Raw genomic sequence first — 22,407 nt, forward strand, 5'->3', positions numbered from 1 at the left:
AATATATAGCTGATAATACCATGGGTAACATAATAGAAGCACATATATTAAGTCCTCAATAAGATAAAAATTCTTCATATTCTCTAACCTTGTAAATTTTCTAGGGCGGGGAGGGAAAAACAAGTAACAAAAATTGAAAGCCAAATTTAAATATATAAATAATATTATTTGTAGCCTATACAATATAATTTACTGAAATTAATTGGACTCACTATATAATATTTCAGGATATTAATTGTTGAAATAATAATTGCATTAGCAGCTTACTGAGGAACACAAAAAGACACAAACAGAAATATGTGGAGTCATATAAATTTCTCAAAAAAGAGAAAACCCTGAAATGGCTTTAGTTCTCCCCAACTTCCTTTTTTTTATTAAGTTGAGATTCAATTAAAACTTTAATTTAATACTGGGATATACTGAAGCTATTAAGCAATTCACCAGAAAGAATAAGAAACAAAATCATTTCTAAGAAGAAAGTTTGTGCAGCATGTTGAGGGTTATTTTAGTAAGTAGTAAAATGCACTGGAGTATTTTAATACTAGAAGTAATGTGATAAAGAGCCCTTTATCTTCCAATTAATATCATTAACATAAATAGCTAAGTACTTAGAAAAAGAAAGAATACCCTTACCTCGGTACTTGAAAATAAATGAAAAATTATTCAATATATTTACAATGTATGTCAATTCCAGGAGTGATAATAGTAACATATCATGCTATTATGCAAATGTATTGGTGAAAGGTAACAAAAATGTAACCTGAAAGAGTTTAAAAAGTAAAAAAAAATAGAAATAGGTACTTCACAAAAAGCCTATATATGTGTAAAAACTACACGAGTAAAAATCACAGAGAAGTGAGTCAATTTATAAGCATGAAGCACTTTTTCTCTCTAAGGCTAGGAAAGACTTAAACAAGATAGCTACTAGCATAAGGACTGGAGGTAAACAAATGCTTTCCCAGTACTGCAGGTGTGTAAATTGGCACAACATGCAACACGTGTTAAAAAGGACCAAGAACATACAAAATGTTGGCTGGTTTGTTTTACTTCCAGTGGTCATTGGTACAGACAGAAGCAACACTTTTAAAACACTGTCACAGGGATTGTAAGGCAACATTACTTACTGTAGTAAGCACTTTTCAATGGTAACATTTTAACTAAGTGTGCTCATGACACTTTTAGGTTTAAGAATATATAAGGAGCCTTCAAACAGTTTATGAAAATGCAAATTTTGAGAAAATTATGAAGATATTTCAAAGAATTTGCTTCAAATAAACTTATTTTTAATTCCATTTTCCATGAACTTTTTGCAGTGCACTTGTAGTTAATGTATAAGATGGAAAGTTCTCAATATGTATCACAGGCACAAATTTACACAAAAAACACACATATCACATAGTGCACACAAACATACAGAAACATACACACACACACACACCAAACTGAAATAAAATCCTTCTGTGATTATTTCTGGGAAGTGTACTTATAAGTTCTTAAAAACATTTCTCTGCTTACATCTATTTTTTTTAACTTTTTCTCAGGTACACAAAATAGTTTTGGATTTAGAAAAACAAATATGTCATTTTAAGAAACACAGGAACACAGAAAAGACATTCCCTTTATGTTCTTCTCATATGGTAAAAACACCTGGCTTGGGAAATGCAAATATCTGATCCACTGGTGGTCAGGAATCCTTACTTAACTGGATCAAATCACATTATATCCAGCCACACCTCACCTCCTTTGTCTGAGCCTCAATCATCCCTGGACACAGGGAGGAGCTTCAGTTAGATGATTCTAAAACCCTCTGAGACTCCATGATTAAATTTTTCCCACATGTGTTATTTCTTTGCATTATTTTAAATTCTCTAGAGTCCTTTCTACTTAAACTGCACACTCCTATATCCAGCTCCTTAGATGATGGAAATATTAAACTTCCTTGGCAGAACACAAGACGTGCATGATCAAGTAAGAAGGTCTGAAACAAAGCACGCCAAGTCCCTTCTCCAACATTCTACTTGTCAGCAAAGGGAAAAGCTACAGAGAATCTTGGTGTCTGTGCATGGTGAGCTGAGGAATGAGTAGGAAAGTAGAGAAGTGCCTGAAGACAAAAGAACGCTTAGCAAGGTAAGTTGGGTGGTTGCCTTAACTTATTTTCTGTTACTATAATGAAATACATTTGGGATGGTCAACTTACCAAGAAAAAAGGTTTATTTTAGCTCATAGTCCTAGTCCAAAGGCAAGGGACTGCAAATCGTCATGGCCTTTTTGTTGACAAACTCCCAAGGAAGCACAGGGCATCACATTGCAAGAGATAGGAATAGTGAGTGTGTGTCTGTGTGTTCATTCTGCTCCTCACTCTCTCTATAAAGTCACCGATATTCAATCATGCATCTTCAACCCAATGGCCTCATCTGATCCTAATCAATTCTGTCTCTATATATTATACTGTAATGAGTTTCTACCCTCCTCATACCTTATAATGGGGACTAAGTTGTAAGACATAGACCCTTGGAGGACACTGAAACCCCAGCCAAACCATAGCAATGACTATACAATATATACTACAAACAGGTACACAGTGAGAATGAAAGGAGGATGTACTAGTAAGTATGGTGAGACTATCCTAGGAAAAGCAAAAGTCTTGAATTAGAAAAAAGAATACTATTTTCCTGGAATGAAAACCAAGAATGTAGGTGATTATAGTCGGGAGTGATAAAAATGTCTCCATGAGAGACATTTGAAAGAAATCAACTGATAACTAAGATATATCACACTGACAGAAAACTGAGTAATTGTTCACCTCTGAATAAGGGGAGGAGTTCCTGGATTCCATTCCACATTCACAGAGAAGACTGCTCACTCGGGTATAATTCACACTCCTGGTTCGATATTAGGAACACAAGAATGACCTTGTTTACAATGTCCCCATTATTCCCTGGGTCAGTAAGCACATCTCCACATTTCACAGTAGTTGTAGAGTATCCAAAATGTGAGTCTGGCTGGCTAATCCTGTTTCCAGGATGGGATATTGTACTTTCAATGCTAAAATCTGTATCGTTTCCACCCTTCAGAGAAAGGTACCTCCTTCTTTGATGGCCCCATTCTTTCCACTGGGATCTCACTCACAGAGATCTTTCATTTAGGTCTTCTTCTTCTTTTTTTTTTTTTTTCTTTTCCATGGTAACTTGGCTTTCCATTCCTACAATACTCTAATGGGCTCTTCAGCCAGATCCGAATGCCTTAAGGGCTGATTCTGAGGCCAGAGTGTTGTTTAGGACATCTGCCATTCTATGAGTCTGCTGTGTATCCCACTTCCCATGTTGGATCTTTCTCTCCCTTTTTGATTCTATCAGTTAGTATTAGTAGACACTTGTCTTGTTTGTGTGATCCCTTTGACTCTTAGACCTACCAGAGCTATCAACTGTGAACTGAAATTGAACACTTGGACTAGTGAGATGGCATTGGTACATGCCACCTTGATGGGATTGTATCGGAATCCCCTGGCATGTTTCTAACTCCACCATTTGGGGCAAGTCTGATTGAGCATGTCCCAACTTGTACATCTCCTCCCTCTCTTTTTCCACTCTTAAATTTAACAGGGATCACTTTTCAGTTAAAATTTAAACACCTAAGAATAATTGTGTGTTAATTACAGAGTTCAACCACTAGTACTAGAACAACAACAACAAATACTAAAAAGGATAAAGTATTACATTGTACATCTAGAGTCAGGACAAGAGCTGATCAGGTCACTGTTTCTTAAAGTGTCCATTTCACTTCAACAGGTTTCCCCTTTGGTGCTCAGTTGTCGCCGATCTCTAAAGGCTTCCATAGCCCCGGCAACTCATGACTAGAGCCTAGGGAGATTACTGACGCCATGAACAGGAGTGTCAAATTGTTAAGTCAGCAACAGAAGTCACTGTGTACTTACATCCCATGTGAGATCTGTCCTTAATGTGTTGTCTAATGTGCAGTGATGCTATAACTAGTACTGAAACAGTATTTTTACACTTTGTGTTTCTGCATGGGTACAAACTGATGAGATCTTTACTAATTATATACTGAATCGATCTTCTGTATATCAAGATAATTGGAAATGAAAAAAAAAAAACCTGGTGTTAAATTGGAAATGGCATAGAAAATTAATTAATTTTTAAAAAAAATATTATGTAGGATCTCTGTCTTTAATGTGCTATACACTCTTATTTAATGCTATAACTAGTACTCCAACAGTATTTTTTTTCACTTTGTGTTGCTATATGGGGGCAAACTGTTGAAATCGTTACCTAATATATACTAAACTGATCTTCTGTATATAAAGAGAATTGAAAATGAATCATAGTTAAGAGGCCCAGACCTATCTATCTCCCCACATGGGGCACATGGGAGGTGTGAACCTCCTAGGGGAAGGTACTCTGTTGACTTTCATCACTTGGCTGGCCTGGGAGGAGAGCTGGCCAGGTAAAGGCAGGTGGCATCTCTAACAAGAAATTTACAGTTCTGCCTGCAATGTTGCTGACCCTAATTGACCATCCTCTCAGCTGCAGTGGTCACTTTGGAAGTTGGGCTGAGGGAAGGGCTTTTCAGCTTAGAGCCAGTAAGATCTGTGGCTCTGACCTGGGCATCCTTCGACTCCAGGGCAGGTCCATTTCCAGTGATCCAACTCTTGGCAGAGCTGCCAGGGCTCTTCACAAGCTGACTTCTGCTGAAGCCCAGGCTTACCACATTGAAAGCCACTGCAGTGGACTGGCCTGTTGGGTCTGCTTGAGGGCAGATCACTGTACAGATCGGCCATTAATAGGCCTGCCACTCATTGCTTCTGATGCCGAGCTTTCTTTTCCTCCTGGTTTGTGTTAAAGCAGACCAGAGGATGCAAGTCAAGGGAGTGCCCAAGTCCCATCTCTAATCTTCAGTTGCCTGAACTACAAGTCTATAGTCACAGGCATGTTCTGTAGTAGTTTTTCTAAGGTAGACAATGCCCATGAGGAAAATTATATTCTCACTTTAAAAATTTCTTTCCCTTTTGTCTGAAAGGGAGGTTTTTTCTACTTACTGTATACTTTGCTGATGGCGAAGTGAATGTAGCTATGAGATTATTATTTAAGTTCTTATTTTGGCTATGCTATTACAGAAAAATGTTAGCCATCTCTTTTATAAGGTCTAAAGATTAAATTGTGCGTCCTACAGATTCCTTCACAATAGAATCAGTTTCCCACCTTGAAGAGAATAGAGAAATGAAAGAACAAGTTGGGCCCAGAAGAGAAATGAGGGAGCAAGTCCTAGATCGCTTCCTGACAATAGCAATATTACATGAATACCTAGCAAACCGTTTCAACCATTAGATAACAACTTAAGAAAACATCTACCAGAAGGTCCAATGCCTTCTATAAATTTCAAGAATCATGTATTTGAAAACACCTCTCAAATATCTAACATAGTGTAATTTGTTCAACCAGTAAACTTAAGCACAACCATATAAAATGTTTTTAGTTTCTTTCCACCAATAAGTTTAAAACATATGATACACAGATTCAGGTCACACAAATTAAAATGTATCTTTGATTGATTTTAGCAGCTTAAATTTATGGACAATCCCATCTATAAGCCATTCAAAACAAAACTCTTAATAAAATTTCCTATGTGGACATACAATATGTACTCACATATAACATAGCATAATAGATAGGTCTGGGCCTCTTAACTTACAAGGCCTAAAGCCCACCAGATTATTATCAAGCCCCTTCTATCAGGTTCTATTTGCCTCTCACTCAGAAAACTTAATTGTAGCTTAGACAGCACCTTTCTTTGCACATCTAATAATGACTCTGTCCTTTGTTCTAGACCCTGTCTAGCGCACTTGGGCCTCATTCCTTTGTAATCATAACCTCTACTCTACCACCAATGGCTCTACTCCCAACCTGTGTGAAATGATGGTCCTCTTCCCCACTTAATGCTGTGTAATTGTTCAAACCTGGTAAATGCCACTCTTAGGATCATTGGTTACTATCCTCACACTGTCTTTTATGACATTGTCTAAATATGATCAGAGTCAGCAAACTTGGAAGGCTTCCATAGCCTTGGCAACTCATGACGACAGCCTAGGGTGGTTACTGGCGCCATAAACTAGAGTGTCAATTTGTTGGGTCAACAACAAGAGCCACTGTGCACTTGCTCCTCATGTGGGATCTCTGTCCTTAATGTGCTGTACATTTTGATTTAATGCTATAACTAGTACTCAAACAGTATGTTTCACTTTGTGTTTCTATGTGGGTGCAAACTGTTGAAATCTTTATACTAAATTGATCTTCTGTATATAAAGAGAATTGAAAATGAATCTTGATGTGAATGGAAGGGGAGAGAGAGCGGGAGAGGGGAGGGTTGCGGGTGGGAGGGAAGTTGTGGGAGGGGGAAGCCATTGTAATCCATAAGCTGTACACTGGAAATTTATATTCATTAAATAAAAGTAAAAAAAAAATGAATCATGATGTGATTGGAAGGGGAGAGGGAGCGGGAAAGGGGAGGGTTGTGGGTGGGAGGGAAGTTTGGGGAGGGGGAAGCCATTGTACCCATAAGCTGTACTTTGGAAATTTATATTCATTAAATAAATGTTTAATAAAAAAAAATCTGTATCGTTTCCAGAAAACTAGACTGGTAGGACCTACCCCACAAACATGGATTTATTTCCTCTCTATCCATTTCCATATTCTGATCTTTTTGTTCTCTGAAATTCATACAAGGTGTACACCAGAAGTTAAGAGCCAAGTTGTGTTCCCCCAAAATACATATCAATGTATAGCTATCAGGAACTCAGCTGGTGACTGCGTGTGGAGACAGGGACTTCAAAGACACAATTTAGGTTAAATGAGGTCATTAGGATGTGCCCTGGTCCAACATGATAGGTGGTCTTACAACACTAACAGACACCATAACTGTATGTGTGCAAAGAAAACGCTACATGAAGACATGAAAGAAACAGGCCATCTACATGTCCAGAAGAGAGGCTCTCAGAAGAAATCTACCCTGCAGATGCCTTGGTCTTGGACTTCCTGCCTTTCCAACTGAGAGCAAATTAATTTTTTTAAGTCTCCCAATCTATTGTACTTTGTCTTGTCAAAGTAAATTAATATGAAGTACTATAAAAGTCATTTTGCTTCAAACTCATTTCCTAGGAGACTTGAAGTCTCAGTTCCAAAGAGGAATGGTTTTCTGGTGGTTGGAAATATGGCGACTCATCTTATATTGACAATTTTTTTTTCAGTAATCTTCACGCTAGGAATAGCTACCCAGATTTTCCATAAATCTTTGAATTGTATTTCATTTCTCGTTCATTAATATCACCATCATGATTTGCATTCTGTCCATCTGTCCAAGTTCATCTCATTTCTCAGAAGAGTTGACCCGTCTTTCTGTTTAGCACATATAATTGGTTTTGATGTCCATGTTAGATCAAGTTTAATTATCAGGTAGCCAATAGTCCCCAGTGGCTTAGTTATTTCAAGTTTACTCATTTAGAATATATCATAATTTAGCAACACATCAGAACTGAAATTATCCTAGTTACAGTCTGTTATTTAAGTCTTTACAAATCATACCCACATTATAGTTTTGTTCACTAATTACTAAGTATATTATGAAAAAGCAAATTAACGTTTTGAAAATAAACAGCATTAGACTTGCAAAGGTGGAAAATATCTCTTTTTCTTCTGATTGGGAAGAATTTAAATTTGTGCCATTATTCTTGCTTTAATATTAAAAACTTGTAGTAAAATGGAAGGAATGATTTTTGGTCTCAGTGGGAAAGAGCACCACCTATTTTGTTACTCCTAGACCAAGGTAACTAGTGATCAAAACTGGTCTTCCTTTTTGTCAGTGCTTCCACATCTATCCACGAGGGTCTCTAAAATAGATGGGGCAACCTCAGGTATTCGTTCTTCATGTGATACCTGCCACTACCTTTCTCCCGGTTCACCATTTGGCATAACCTGAGAGACTCCTCTCTTTCTTGAGAATACTCACAGCAAAGTTCATAGACATTGACAAAAATTTTCTCATCTATTCAGTGGAGCAACAGAAGCTTACATTAATAAAATTTAATTTCCAAAAATATTAGGAAGGGGTTAATCGTTGACTGACTTCTAAGATGCAATTACATTCCCTCTCAAGACTGCATAGATTGTGCAGACCTGCTAGTTGCTAGCCAGGGCTTAGCACAGTATCATGAACTCAATAGGCCAGTGACAATCATTTTTGGATCAATTATCTAGTATTTCCTAGAACTTTTTAAAATACACTGTAAGAAAAGAACTTGGCCAGGGAAATTATCAAGGTTACATTTCCCATAGATTCATGGTTATAAAGAGTGAGCAAGAGTCAGGTGACAGTTTGAGAGGCACATACCAACTTGCTTAATAAGGGAAGCATTGCATACCATGAGATCAAAGCAACAGTGTGCAATAAAAGGAACTCTGTATGCAGCTAAAAGTAATTAGGGGCATAATTTATGAACTCTTGAGAATATAGGCAACCATATTGAGGAGAATTGGTTTCTATGTGATATCATCAATTATGGCTTAGCTTTGACGTAAGTTGCCCTCAAAAGATGGACTGGTACAACCAGCCTCCATTGCCTCAACCTCGTCTTAGGGAGCTGACTTTGAACCCTCTTCTGCAGACAGCTGTGATGATGTGGTCACTTTTTCTGGCACATGCTCTGAGGAATTAGTGTCTTTTGATTTGGAAGGAATAATAACGGAAAATATAAAACAAATAAAACTATCAATCTCCTTGGTCTCTTCCAGAAAGCGTGCTTATTTTGAGTTCAGTCAGATTTATAATCACAAGCCATTTTCCTTAACAAGTTAAAGCCTCTTTAAAAATCTTTTTGTTTTTAACCTTATAACTGTGTGTATTTATGAGCTACAGAGTGATGTTTCAATATATGTGTACAATGTGTACTGCTCAAAACAGGCTAATCTATTTCTCCTTCTTTGACATAAGGATTGGCTGCTTGGAAACTCCTTCCTCCACTTGCTCATTCAGAATCTGCTAGGTTATCATAAATTATAGTCTCCCCATTAATCTGTGCAACATAAAGAACTTATTCCTTCATTCAAACTCTAATTTGGTACCATTATCCAAACTCCCTCTATGCACTCCATATTTCCATATTTCTTATAATTATCTAATAGGATTTCCTATAGTTTCAATTTGTTTTTTGCTTTGAAATTTGGTTTTTCTTTAATCTTTGCATATTTACTTATGATAATTTTCATAATACATAATTCATATTATACCAAAACATAAGATAAAATATCTCAAATGGAAATGCTTCAAATTTGTTTTTGTGAATACTTTTATCATCAGCTCTTTAGTTTATGAACTATACCTTACATCTCATCTAGTTAATCTTAACTTCATATTACTCAATTGGAAGGCTTATATTATTGGTATATGTGATTTCTTTTTTGATGTCACCTGGAGCCCAAAGACTTGCTCATATTTAAACATCTTTATTTCTTTTATCATGGGAATCAGGGTTACATTGGGCTACACGTATTGATTTTTCTCTTACGTAATAGGCTAAGAGGTTATCTAGGGTTATCTAGTTGCTAGTAAAAATGTAGGTTGACTCTAGTGTTACATTATCTGTGGCATTTGTCCTCAGATCCAGGATGGATGCTGGGGCTCAAGGCCACCCCCACACCAAGAGGAAGAGGGAAAGAAAAGCTGACCACCTCTCTCCACCCCAACAGAACTTCCTGGGAGTGTCATGTAACAAGCATCTGATTCACAAAGACGATCTCAGGGCCACATCTACATTCAAAGGAAGCTCAGAAATCCAGTTTTGGGTAAACACAGGTATCCAGGAAAACACAAATTAACTTTCATGGGAAACCACCAGAATGAAATTTGAGAGGCAAGCAACAGTTCCTGACATAGGGGATTAAGCTACACTTGTTGCCATTCCGAGGGCATGATGAATCCCTCAGCCCACAGTGGCAGATGGAATTGGAGACAGTGTAAGAGGAGTAGGCAATTACATGAATAAATATTTGTTTAATGAGGAAATGAATAATGAAGCAATGTCTTCCAAATGTGACTTAAATAGAAAACAAGTGTTTTGTTTGACCCTGTTTTGTCTCAAGAACTCAATGACTATCCCTCATCCTGATATTTTTAAATGCCTGGGGTTCTGGTTAAAAAATAATTTTATTTGAGAGGCAGAAGGAAGAAGAGAGGGAGAGGAAGGGGGTGTGGGATCGCATCAGCTGGTTTACTTCCCAAATGCCTGGGAATCAGGACCTCGGCCCATGCTTCTCACATGGGTGCCTGAGACCCAACCCCTCCAGGGTGCACATTAGCAGGACATTGGACTTGGAAATGGAGTACCTAGGTCTGAGGGACTTGCATATGGGATGTGGGTGTCCCTCACAGTGTCCTAACCACTCCTACATTGAAGTTTGACTGGAGTGGGAATCAATAGGTGTTAGCCTCCTCGCGATTTGCCCCTAACTATTACATGACCTTGACTTCTTTAACTCTGAGATTTGGTCTTCTCACTTACAAACTAGGCATTGATCCATCCATTCATTCAAAAGATATTTATTGATTGGTTATTAGGTACCAGCCCACTGTCACTGGGAAGGTAAACAAAACACAATACGTATTCTTCTAGAATTTAACAGAGAGGATATGCCTTTAAAACAAACCCAAATAAATGTAATTCTACAACTTATTATGCTGGAAAAGGTATAAAACATAACACATATCCCAAACTTAAATCATAAGACCTTTGTAAGAGCAGTGTGCTGCAATGGTTAAACTGCTCTGACACCTGATAACCATTAAGTGTCCTATTTATGTTGGCTTCTTCCCTTATCCTCCCTGTGTTGGAGAAGTCAAAACATATACAACAGAACCAAGTAAAGCACCATGTCTATGGTGGTTAACTGCTCCCAGTGTGTGATATGGTCCACTGTACTCAACTTGTATTCACTTGAAAAGTTGAGTCTGTTTGGAGGACAAGGGGAAGTCAAGGCAGTTTTGAAATAGGATGTCACACTTACAGCAGATCTTCGAGGATGAGAGAATAAAGCAAGAAGGGAAGAGACAGAGATGTGATAGTCCTGATGCATCCTAGCCTTCAGACAAATGACCAGTGGCTAAAATCTGCTCCCCTCCAGCATCCTCAAGTCACTTTCTCAGCCCCCTTTACTCTCCAGCACGCTTCTCTCTCACCTGTGACAACTCAATGACCTCAACGTTTTCCTTCTTCACCCTCTAAACATAAAAACAGAACAATCCAGTGCAATCCATTCACACTGAGGAGTATGGCATACCACATTGAAAAAGCTTAAATAGGCCGGCGCCGTGGCTCAATAGGCTAATCCTCCGCCTTGCAGCGCTGGCACACTGGGTTCTAGTCCCGGTCAGGGCACCGATCCTGTCCCGGTTGCCCCTCTTCCAGGCCAGCTCTCTGCTGTGGCCAGGGAGTGCAGTGGAGGATGGCCCAAGTGCTTGGGCCCTGCACCCCATGGGAGACCAGGAGAAGCACCTGGCTCCTGGCTTCGGATCAGCGCGGTGTGCCGGCCACAGCGTGCCAACCGCGGCGCCCTATTGGAGGGTGAACCAACGGCAAAAAGGAAGACCTTTCTATCTCTCTCTCTCACTGTCCACTCTGCCTGTCAAAAATAAAAAAAAGAAATAAATAAAAAAAGAAAAAGCTTAAATAAAGTAGCCTAATAAGAGTTATAAAATCCAACCAAGGGCCTGCCAAAGCCAACACTATTCTGAAATAAAGTGCTAAAGTTTCAAACCAATTACAGCCTGAAAATCAGTACTTTTTATTTGTTATTTCTTAAAAGTATTGAAAATCTCATGTCCTATTTAAAAAATATAAGCAACACATATCAACTGAATAAATATCAGTTCAATTATAGTTATAGAATCCAATAAACTATTGAAACTACTCCCTAACAGGATTAAACCTAATCTTTCACCCTACTAAATTAAATTGTTTTGAGAAATGTGTATGTGGCTGTATATTGTGTTTCAAAAATAACTGATTAAAATCAAGGTTTGTATGTAGTGGGTCAATTTTATCAGGACCTAGAAGAGGGAAAAGCTTGTGTGAAAACAACAGTATCACTCACCCTAGGATAGAAGAACAACCCAAAACAGTAAGAATACAAAGGCAGGAGAGTGCCCAAATGAATGGGGAAACTCCCAATCAGGAATGCATTCTGAGTTGGACACCAGGGAAGCCAAAGGGTAGTGTGTGAAACACAATTCAAAGTCCAGGTCATGTTCAGTCAAGATTAGCTTAAAGAGTAGGGAAGTTCTTAATGGTGAAAATTAAAGCATCAGCAAAAGGGAGGAAGAGAAGTTTGGAAAGCAACGGGCCTTGATTGCCCCAGAAAATGTGTTAACACTGATAAAACTCTTTCCCTTTGAGGCTTTGTGTAGTAGCACAGTAGGCTCAATGCCACATCCAAGCTTATTTTCTTCATTTGACGGTAAGGTGTTCGTAAAGATCAGTGCATGCATCAGACACCAGTGGGTCTATAATATGTCTCTGTCCCATAGGAACTCCATTCACTGAAGTCTAGTGTCTCACTGCTAGGACTTGTTTGGGACTGCTTCAAGTGATATCCAGGGGTTTTATTTGATACTACTTGTAGCATCCAACCTATTAAATGATTGAAGATTTCAGCTATTGAGTATTCACCACACATACAGAAAAACATAACCATATTCTACAAATAGCTCAAGTTGAATTCTGTGCAATGTCTTCTCTAGGTGGCGAGAAGTCACTCAACAAAAGCTATTTTTCTTGCACTCTGTTTTTCATTATTTTTGGCACAGATTTTATTATTAAGTTCATTACTGAGTAAAGCAGATTGTGACAAAATGCTTCCATAGGTCAAGAATACATGGGTATCATCACCACTTCTGGGGAACATATCTTTAATCTCAATCACTCCTCAAAGGTTCTTAAAGACATCAGAATAATGGATTATTTAAAAAAGAAATTTGAAACCCTAGACAGAACAAAAGATGGTATGGTGATGGTGCAAAGAAGGCTTAGGTACTGATAGCATGTGAAGAAATATAAAAATGTTTTATTGAAACAAAGTAAGCATAACAATCTAATTATGATATATCCTACAATCCTGCCTACAGGGTAGGCAGTTTACAACTCTGATGTCAATTAACTTTGGATGTGTTCAGTTACTTATATAGTTAGTGAACTGACTTCTACAAACGTGGGCTTCTTTTGTTCCTCTTTATCTGTTTCTTCTATTTTTGAGAGAACCATCTGGACTGAGTATAGTAATTCATTAGGGCAAAAATGGTAATGATTTTGATGCAATTAAACAGTCATGTCCTCATTAGGATTCCATGTTAGTATACTTTCGTTCACTGCCCACTAATTATTGCTCATTTTCTTTTAAAATTTTTATCCAGAAACTGTATTCTGAGAATGCCATGATGATGCACAAGCAGCATTGCAATCTCTTATCTCTCCCTTTAAACCATTTGCATTTAGGTATCTTATTTTGATCACAGTCCAGAAAAACATTATTTTCTTAATTGGTATGCTGGCATTCTCCTGGCACCTTTCCTGCATTCAAAGTCATATTTTTTTTTCGTATCTGAGATTTCTCCTTTTATATTCATCAGATCCGATAACTGATTTTGTGTTTTGGAATTATTTGTACATTCTTCTCAGTTTGCTAGGCTCCTCTAAATCTTATGTTTTAATCTTATTCCTTCTATATCTTTTATTTCTCTTCTTTGGGAGACTTCATCTTTTTTAACAAAACAATTGTTTCCGAATTTTCTCTGCTAGTATTATCATTCAAATATTCCTGAATTTAAACTTCCATAAATTTTTAAAGTATGATTAATGAATTATTTATGGCCTACTTCTTAGCCGAGAAGTACATTTTGCACCAGATTGTCCAACGGTCCCTTGATGAGCCTAATAGTGAATTTGTCATTTATAGGTACTGTGGCTCTAGCCTAAGTGACAGTCTCTGCAGTGGGCTTTAAGTTCCTGCCAACTGGGATGCTATCACAGTTAGAAGAGGGTTTGAGAAAGTCTAGGCAAGATTATCACGGATTGCTAAAATATCAGCAGCCTATCTTGGAACTACATTAGTGTCAGCACCACATTATACAAATAAAACATTAAAAAATCACAGCATATTCAAAAATATCTGAGCAAATTGAAACTTACAGCAAATATCAATTTGGGAACATGAAAATATCTTGTAGTCTAAAAGAATAACAATGCAAGAATAGATCAGAGCTGGGCTTCTCTTCAAAAGATTTTCTATACTATATATACAAGAAGACTTTAGAGAGCCTCTGAAATCTGTTTAAGAAAAACAAAAGCAGGCATTGACGCTATTAAACAAGAGAAGGCAATGCATTTCTACAAATGAAAAATATGCAATAGAACAATTAGGATAGTCATTGGGAGCACTAAAAACTACAATAGGAAATGCAGAAGAACAATGGAAAGAATTAAGAAAGCAAACTGTCAAACAGATCATGGAGAAAAGACTGTGAATATTCAACACTTGACTAACAAACTCTTCAAGAAAACAGAACAAAAAGCGATGCGACTGATGATCACACTTACAAGCCTTTCTTAAGTGTTCTCTGTCTCATAAATTCATGAAGGATTTCAGGCAAAGTGCAAAGGGTGTTATGAGTTCAGGCTTTACGGTAAATAGCATGATTTCTCCAGTTACTTCAGCCTTTGGAGATTGTAGTTCGTTTTCATTGCTATATGTATAGAGTTCCCATATCTCTTATTAAGGTTACTTTTTTATTGATTTTATACTTTCTGGTACTAATGTGAAGTAAATATTACTTTTCTTATTTTTCCCAGTATATTGCTTTCCTAGCAGATTTTTAAAACAGTATCTTATAAACCTCCAAATACACTAAACCTCTTGTTAAACCCAATACACTTTAACGCTTTTGTATTAATTTGATATATAGTATAATGAGTCTTCCTTTTAATATTTATCCTGATTAGTTTTTCCATGTCTTATTCTATCCATTGAAATTTTAAAAATAATAAAAAAGAAATGATGAGACTAGAAATTTGTGAATCTATTTGCAATTGATTGGCTAGTAAAAAATGCATATGTTATATTTTTATTTGCAATATGTACTTTTGTTGTCAATAGTGGTTACATTTTAGCAAATGTGTTTGCCATGGGATTTTTTTAGGGTGACTACTTAGCAGTGTATTAGTAGATTAATGGTTTCTCTCAACTATTTTGTGTTTGAAATATGTAATAAACAGAACACAGTCTCATCAAAACCCTGTCGATATTTATATTTGTGTGTTGGTTATTTGTTCTTTAAGGTGGATAAAGCAATCTTTTACAGGTAATTAGAAAACATAACTAAGGACAATGTGCAAATAAAGGAGAGTAAGATTACCACTAGGTATGTATTGTGAAGATACAATAAATAAATGCTAGAATTTGTTTTTATAACAATAAATAAAAGCATGTAACATAAACACAAAAATAGCATGATTGTTAGAAAACGTAAAACCCAATTTGGAAAATGTAAGATAAACAGTAACTAAAGTGCTTTGAGAAAAAATATTAATTGAGTCTGGTACAATTAAGCAGGAACCAAGTAAATTGTCCAACTCTGCCATCAACCTTAAGGGTTCTCCACGGTCCAAGTTAACTCTTCTTCTGACAGTCTGCCCTTTCCTTACTAGAGGATTTCATTTCTTTTAATTCTAAGGAAAAGTGCCTTTTGAGATATTATTGCATGTGTGTGTGTGTGTGTGTGTTCATAACGCATGTTAAAGAAAAGATGCAGATGGTATTCCAGGTGGGTAAGAAAACATCTCATTCTTGTCATCTTTTATATTCCCAATTACCTGGCAAAAACTCAGAACATTGTGTATACTGAAAACTTCACTCACCATTCTCTAAATGTCCTTTTAGTTTACATGATCTCCATCTCCAATTTCATCTCCCTATGTGGATGCTCTTTTCTGTTCACCTGAAACACTCCGAAATTCTCATATTATCAGCTTCATCCAAAAGAAAATAAGCTTTTAAATATTTGGAGTAGCAAAGACACACCTCGTTTTCTGGTTTGTTTCCACTGCTTTGTGCTGTCTGAGCAAAATGTCTAAGAGTGAGGATGCTGCCATTCACTAAAGATGACTAATGATGAAACTGGAGGAAAAGCAGACGTGGGTCCATTAGGATCTGATGGTGCTTGAGTGAGTTCCGGGTGCAACGGTGGCCCTGCAAGATGTGTACTGCAACTACAATAGATGGCACAAAAGAAACAAAGCATTGACCGAAGTACAGAAAGAAAGACCATAAGAATTAGCCCTCCCCTGTGTTTTCCTTTCAAATTTAATTACTTGATATTTAAAAAAGAAATTATGGAGGAGATAAAAGTAAAAAAAAAAAAAGGCACACATAAATAGGGACATTAGACAAAGAGGGAGAGTGGGAATGAACACATCTCTCTTGTAATTCTCTTCCAGCACCCCATGGATAGGTCTGGGCCTCACACACCCAGCCAGGCCTTAAAGCCTATCCAAATATTATTAAGCTTAAAAAAACCCTTCCTACCAGTTCCTAAAAACAGGGCTTTGAGTAACAGCTAACTTAGATAGTCCTGCACCTATTTGGATGGGTCCTCACTGAGGACTTAAAGGGACTATCTCTTTGGGGGGGGGGGGGGATGCCAAATAATCCAAAATGCAGATGGTTCAATGTAAATGATGTATTAGTCTGTTTCCTTTCCCAGACTAAGTCTCTGGTCTTGTACATTAACTTAACTTCCTAGCGAAACTAGCTACTAGGTATGGGGGCGGGGGGTGGGGGGTGGGAACATAGCCAGTTGCTAGAGTGTTAATTATTTAACCCTTATCCTCACCCCTGGGGAGAGAAAACCAGACCCAGAGAGGATATGGGCCATGAGACAATTTCCTACTTTTGCAAACTTCAGGCAGTCCCAGCATTTCCCTAACAGGTTACAGATTCCTAGATACAGGGAAACAGCACAGTTCCTAAATCAGGCTCTCAACAGGGAGCCAAAGCAGAGGCCCCTCCTTTGGGAAAACCAAACAAACAAAACATGGCTTTCATCCATTGAAAAGCTGCCATGATTAGGGCTCTCACAAAGGGATCGCTAAATCAGTCTTTCAAAAAGGCAGGCCCTGGACCTGCTACCTGCTACCCAAGAAAGTGCTCCCAACTAGGGTCAAACTAAAGGGGTACAAAATCATGTTCATGCTGTCTTGGACAAGGCCAGACAACTCCAGGACCAGGTCAGAAAATGCTAAAATATATGGCCTAGCATCACATTTGGTCATGGAAATCCTGGTCATTGCCTCTCCTTGGCAACACAGCGGCCACATTCTTTCTGCCTCTCTGCAGACTATTGTGCTTTAACATCCTTGTTTGCTCTGTCTCTAACAGAAGACAAGCCATCTGGTTCCAGGTACTTCTAAGACATGGCTTCCAGCCTACCTCATCAGACAAGGTGACCTGCCCTCTGGCCCAAGCAGGACAATGCTTCCTGAGACTACTGTCAAACACAATAGGACAGATAGCAAGAGAAAAATACCCATATCCATCTCTACACCCATTTTTTCAGCCTCCGAAGTAGCTACAGAAGACAGACTACCTGCCATGTATCACCATAAGATGATGGGTATTATCTCTCTTGAGGGGGGATATGTTAGGTAACAAGTCAGAAATCAAGCCTGTGTGTGTGAAAAAGGCTGAAGACCAGCACCTGCTGTGGAAGCTCCAGAAGCCCAGCATCTTGCACTTCAAAGTCCTGCTGAGACCCTGATAACCTCCCCAGGTGATCCCAGCCGCCCCCCCTCCCCCCAAAGCTCCCAGGAGAATTCTCTCCTCAGGACCAAATGGGTTACCTGACGTGATAACATGGGGCAATAGAAGCTTCACAGATGCCCTAAGGGAAGTCCCTCTGCTCTGCCTGGCTGCCCAGCACCAGCAAATCTGAGAAGGAATTTACCAGTTTTCACCCAACAAACCCTTCTGCTAGGACGTAGCATTCTTTGTCTTGGAGGAGAGGGGGAGGTGGGTAAACAGATGGTGCACTCAGCCCTCTGCCTCTCAGCTGAGCCGCCTGCCTAGCCTGCCCAGGTGTACTCCCTTCGTTCAACATTCAACTATGCAACCTCGCTCTCCCCTGGTCTGGGTGATGGGGCACTCTGTCTCTTCCGTTCTGAGGGATGCCCTATCCCCAATAAAGCTTTATCACTCCGACACAAAAAAGAAGATAATAAGAACTCTGAGTCAATGAAGGGAGGAGAAACAGCTGGAGAAACAGAATTAACGTACAGAAGCTTAGGGCAAAGCCTCTTCTTACTATTCTTCTACTGAGGAGAATATTCCCTGTGGCCAAGAGGTTTGTCTTTGGATCAGCAGCTTAGGGAGGTCTCAGCACATCCGGTAGCACACATGCATACAGCGCTCAGTGAGGATATACTGTTCGGAGGTCTCCGGCACTCTTCTAATCCTGGTTTACATCAATGAATGAAATGGGCCAAAACCTAGAGTGGACCCTGTAAGCTTTACTTTCCAAGTGGGGAAATACACACTGAACACAAGTATGTAAGTGTTAGAGTGTGTTAAAAGGGGATCAGTGCAACAGGAAAAAGTTAGTTCAGGTAATGGGAGGGTGAGAACACAAACAAAGAGAGATACAATTAAAATGGAAATGTCTAAAGGTGGTTCCATCAGGAAGGTGCTATTTGAATTAAGACTTAAAGATGATGCAGTAAACCATCTGGAAAAAGTGAATTCTAAGCACTTTACTATCTTTTTAGGATTGAAGTTACTGAAATTATATTTACTAATGATTAAAAATTTTTTATAGTTAAAACAGAATAATGAGGGCTTTGTGAGAAAGTACCTTTTAAAAGTCTTATTACAAACATAAAATACTGACTTAAACCTCAGCACTGGGGTGGGCTTGGTGGTGCAGCAAGTTAAGCTCACGCTGGAGACACCTGCATCCCCTATTGGAATGCTAGTTCAAGTCTCAGCTACCCCACTTCTGATCCAGCTCCCTGCTAATGTACCTTAGAAGCAGAAGATGGTTCAGGTACTTGAGTCCCTGGTACTCACGTGGGAATCCTGCCTGGCTATTGCAGCTATGTAGGGAGTCAACCAGAAGATGGAAGATCTCTGTCTTTGCTGTCATTCTGCCATTCAAATAAATAAATATTAAAAATAAATAAGTAAATCTTTAAAAATAGCCTGTTTCTTAGACAAATGAATGTGTCCATCTGTGTAATAGACTGTTGAATAGCATCTACCACTGAGGGATATTGCACATGAAAACGTTTTCCAGAAGGGTTGACTCATATTACATATTAAATAAAAGTAACTTATCCATTCACACAACAAATATTTATAGGATAATAATGATCTTGAACCAAATCCACTCTTCTATGAATAGCAAACTGACTTTTTCCTGTTCTAGTAGAAAAAAATTTAAAATAGAGAATTACCTAGATTCCCAAATGACCATTACATAACTTAAGTTCCATTAACTTGTCATGTTTTAAATATGGCATTCAAGAATTTTTCATTAATTTTTAAAATTTCTTTTCATTCTCACCGAACTTCTGTCCAAATTCAAATATAGCATTATCCTATAAAGAGACCCTTTCATTAATTCATTTATTCAATCAGCTTTCACTCATTTTACCAATATTTGTTCAGCGACCTGTACCTCAAATGGTCCCTTGTTGGTACCTAGCAATCATAATAGAGTCTCTAATCTAGTCCACCTTCCATTCTCCTGGAAATTATTGCTCATATTCTTCTTGTGTGGGAGCTCTGACATGAAGTGGGATTGCTTCAGTGCACAGAGACTTTTTATGACCTAGCCTTAGAAGTCTGTGGCATCCCTTCTGTCATTTTCTACTGCTCAAACAGCCACAACTTCCTCCAATCCAACAAAAGGGCACTTACGCATCTCTCCACACAGCAGGAGCATCAGAGAATTTATAAGTTATGTTTTAAAGTTGCCATTCTCTAACCTCCAGTCATAAATCATTTACATTCCTCTCACATGCAAAATACACTCATCCTGAGAAAACTGTAGAACTCTAAGCTCACAAGAACTCAATTCAAACCTCTCACCGAGATACTCTATAGAAGCTTCTAGCTAAGCTTCTTGTGTCCCTAAGACAACCCCCACCCATGAATAAAATGCTTGCTGTAAAAGCTCAATGCAGGAGAACTTACTGTTACTTCAACCCAACCATTGGTACAGGCTCCTGATCTCCTGTTCTTAGGAGAGACATTAAAAAGGGCTTACAATTGTGAAGCCTTCCACTCTCCCTCTGAGATGAAGATACTTCACACTGTTTATGAAAAAGATGGAATTAAAAGTTTACTTTGGAGCAAAGAAGCTTTGAAATTCATGTGTGGTATTCTCACACTACACATTTTCCATCAACTTTTTGAAGTCCTCTCATATGTATGAATTTTAGAAAATGTTCACATCAAAATAAATTTCTCTCTTCCATTTTTCATGAACTATTATTTGTAAATGTTGACTCAAATGTGAAATTTATACACTTCGGAGGAGTACCTTGCAACTGCTCAGCACACGTATATAGCATAAACTCAGGTCCCATGAATATTTAGCACCTACAATTCAAGAGACTCTTTCCCAAAGCCATGGAAGCCACTCTTTGCAGTGTAATTATCCAGAGAAATAGGACCTCTGTTTCCAATTTCTGCAAGAGGACAGAATCCTTGTTTGATCCCTGCCAGCTAACAGCAGACATTTACAGTGGCCAACCTTTAGTAATTTTCCACTTGGGCCCCTAATTCCTCCCCATCCCTAATCCTTCATTGTCCCTAAAAACAGGCCATCAATTCTGCATAAGTCAGAATGGAGCTCAGCTCTTTCCCCGACTGTTAGTAGTTACTAAAGTCTATTTTCAGCACTTTAATTTCTGCCTCTATTTACCTTTGATGTCCTTCCTCTTAAACCCCAAAGTCTCATCCTATGACACTAAGGATTATATTTCCAGGAAACTGTCATTTAAATCAGCTCAAGGTACAATGACACTTTTGGGGTATGATAGCTTTAGTAAACTTCGAACTAACAAGAGAAATTCTCCTATACTGTCACACTCAAACTACAACGGTAGGGCATACCTAGATAACTGCTACAGACAATCTATGGGAGTTATACACTCATACTGGTTCATAGCAATCCTGAAATTCAGCAAGGCACCTTGCTAGCTTTCTTAGATTAGATTATAGGTCTTACTTCCAGAGAAAGTATTAGTTCTACATCTTGGTTTCTTGATTTTTCCTTCTGAAGACTTAGTTTCATCTTTGGGTCAACTTTTCTTTTTCATAAGAGATGGTACATGCTAGCAACTAAGTGGACTTTCTTCCCAACTTCCTGCCTACAAAATGTAGGGTCATTGTACCGTTTTGTACTGTCTATATTTCTTTTGCTCCACACTGATAAAATGCCCTTAAAAATTCTTGTGGATTTTCTGTGTATCCGTTTATGAGTCTCCTCCATCAAATAAAAATTATGTTAACAACTGGCTTAAAGGGATGTCCCCTCCCCCTTGGGGTTTCTGTAAGGTTGCTGTGGTGAAACACTGTTGAGGTTTTTTGAAAGCCCATCATTTAACAGAGAGGCTGAGCAAGAGCTATCCTTAAAAGCCTGTAAATGCCATCTGTGTATTTGAAAGGGTTATGAAGCATCTCCTTAAGTCATTCTGACATTCTAACAAATGGCTTCATGGTTACATGTTGGGATTCATACTTTTTCCTGGTAGAGTTTCAGATAATGTGATGGATTTTATTTTTCCTTAAAGTTCTTTCTTACTCTGAAACAAACAAAACTGAAAGTTTTGCTAATAGAAACAGGGTAAGACTCTAGAAAGTCCTGAACTTTTTGTATTTCCCTGAACTTTGCCTGAAAATATAGCTTAATTATTTCTTCACATCTCTCTCTCTCTCTCTGCATCTTTTTCTACATCAATTTAAAAAATATGGGGTACTTTCAATATTTGTCTGAAATCTTTTTTAGTCAAATCCATCAGTTAATTGAGTAAGTAATATATTTTTCACATAGATACAGATGACAGTGTTGTTAAAACTTATACTATGACAATACGAGTCATAGTATACTCTCTCTCTCTAATAACAATCTTCTCTCTGCCTTGAAAGCCTTGCCCAAAAGCCTGAAGTCCTATTCCTGGGACTTTAGGGATAATGTCCAAAAATCCCTCATCCCTTTAAGTAACATTAAAGGGCCTTTGGCAAAACATGCTTTGTTTATACTAGTAGAACCCCACTTATGTAACTAACTGTATGT

Source organism: Lepus europaeus, chromosome 13 (assembly GCF_033115175.1).
Source record: "Lepus europaeus isolate LE1 chromosome 13, mLepTim1.pri, whole genome shotgun sequence".
NCBI classification, from domain to species: Eukaryota; Metazoa; Chordata; class Mammalia; order Lagomorpha; family Leporidae; genus Lepus; species Lepus europaeus.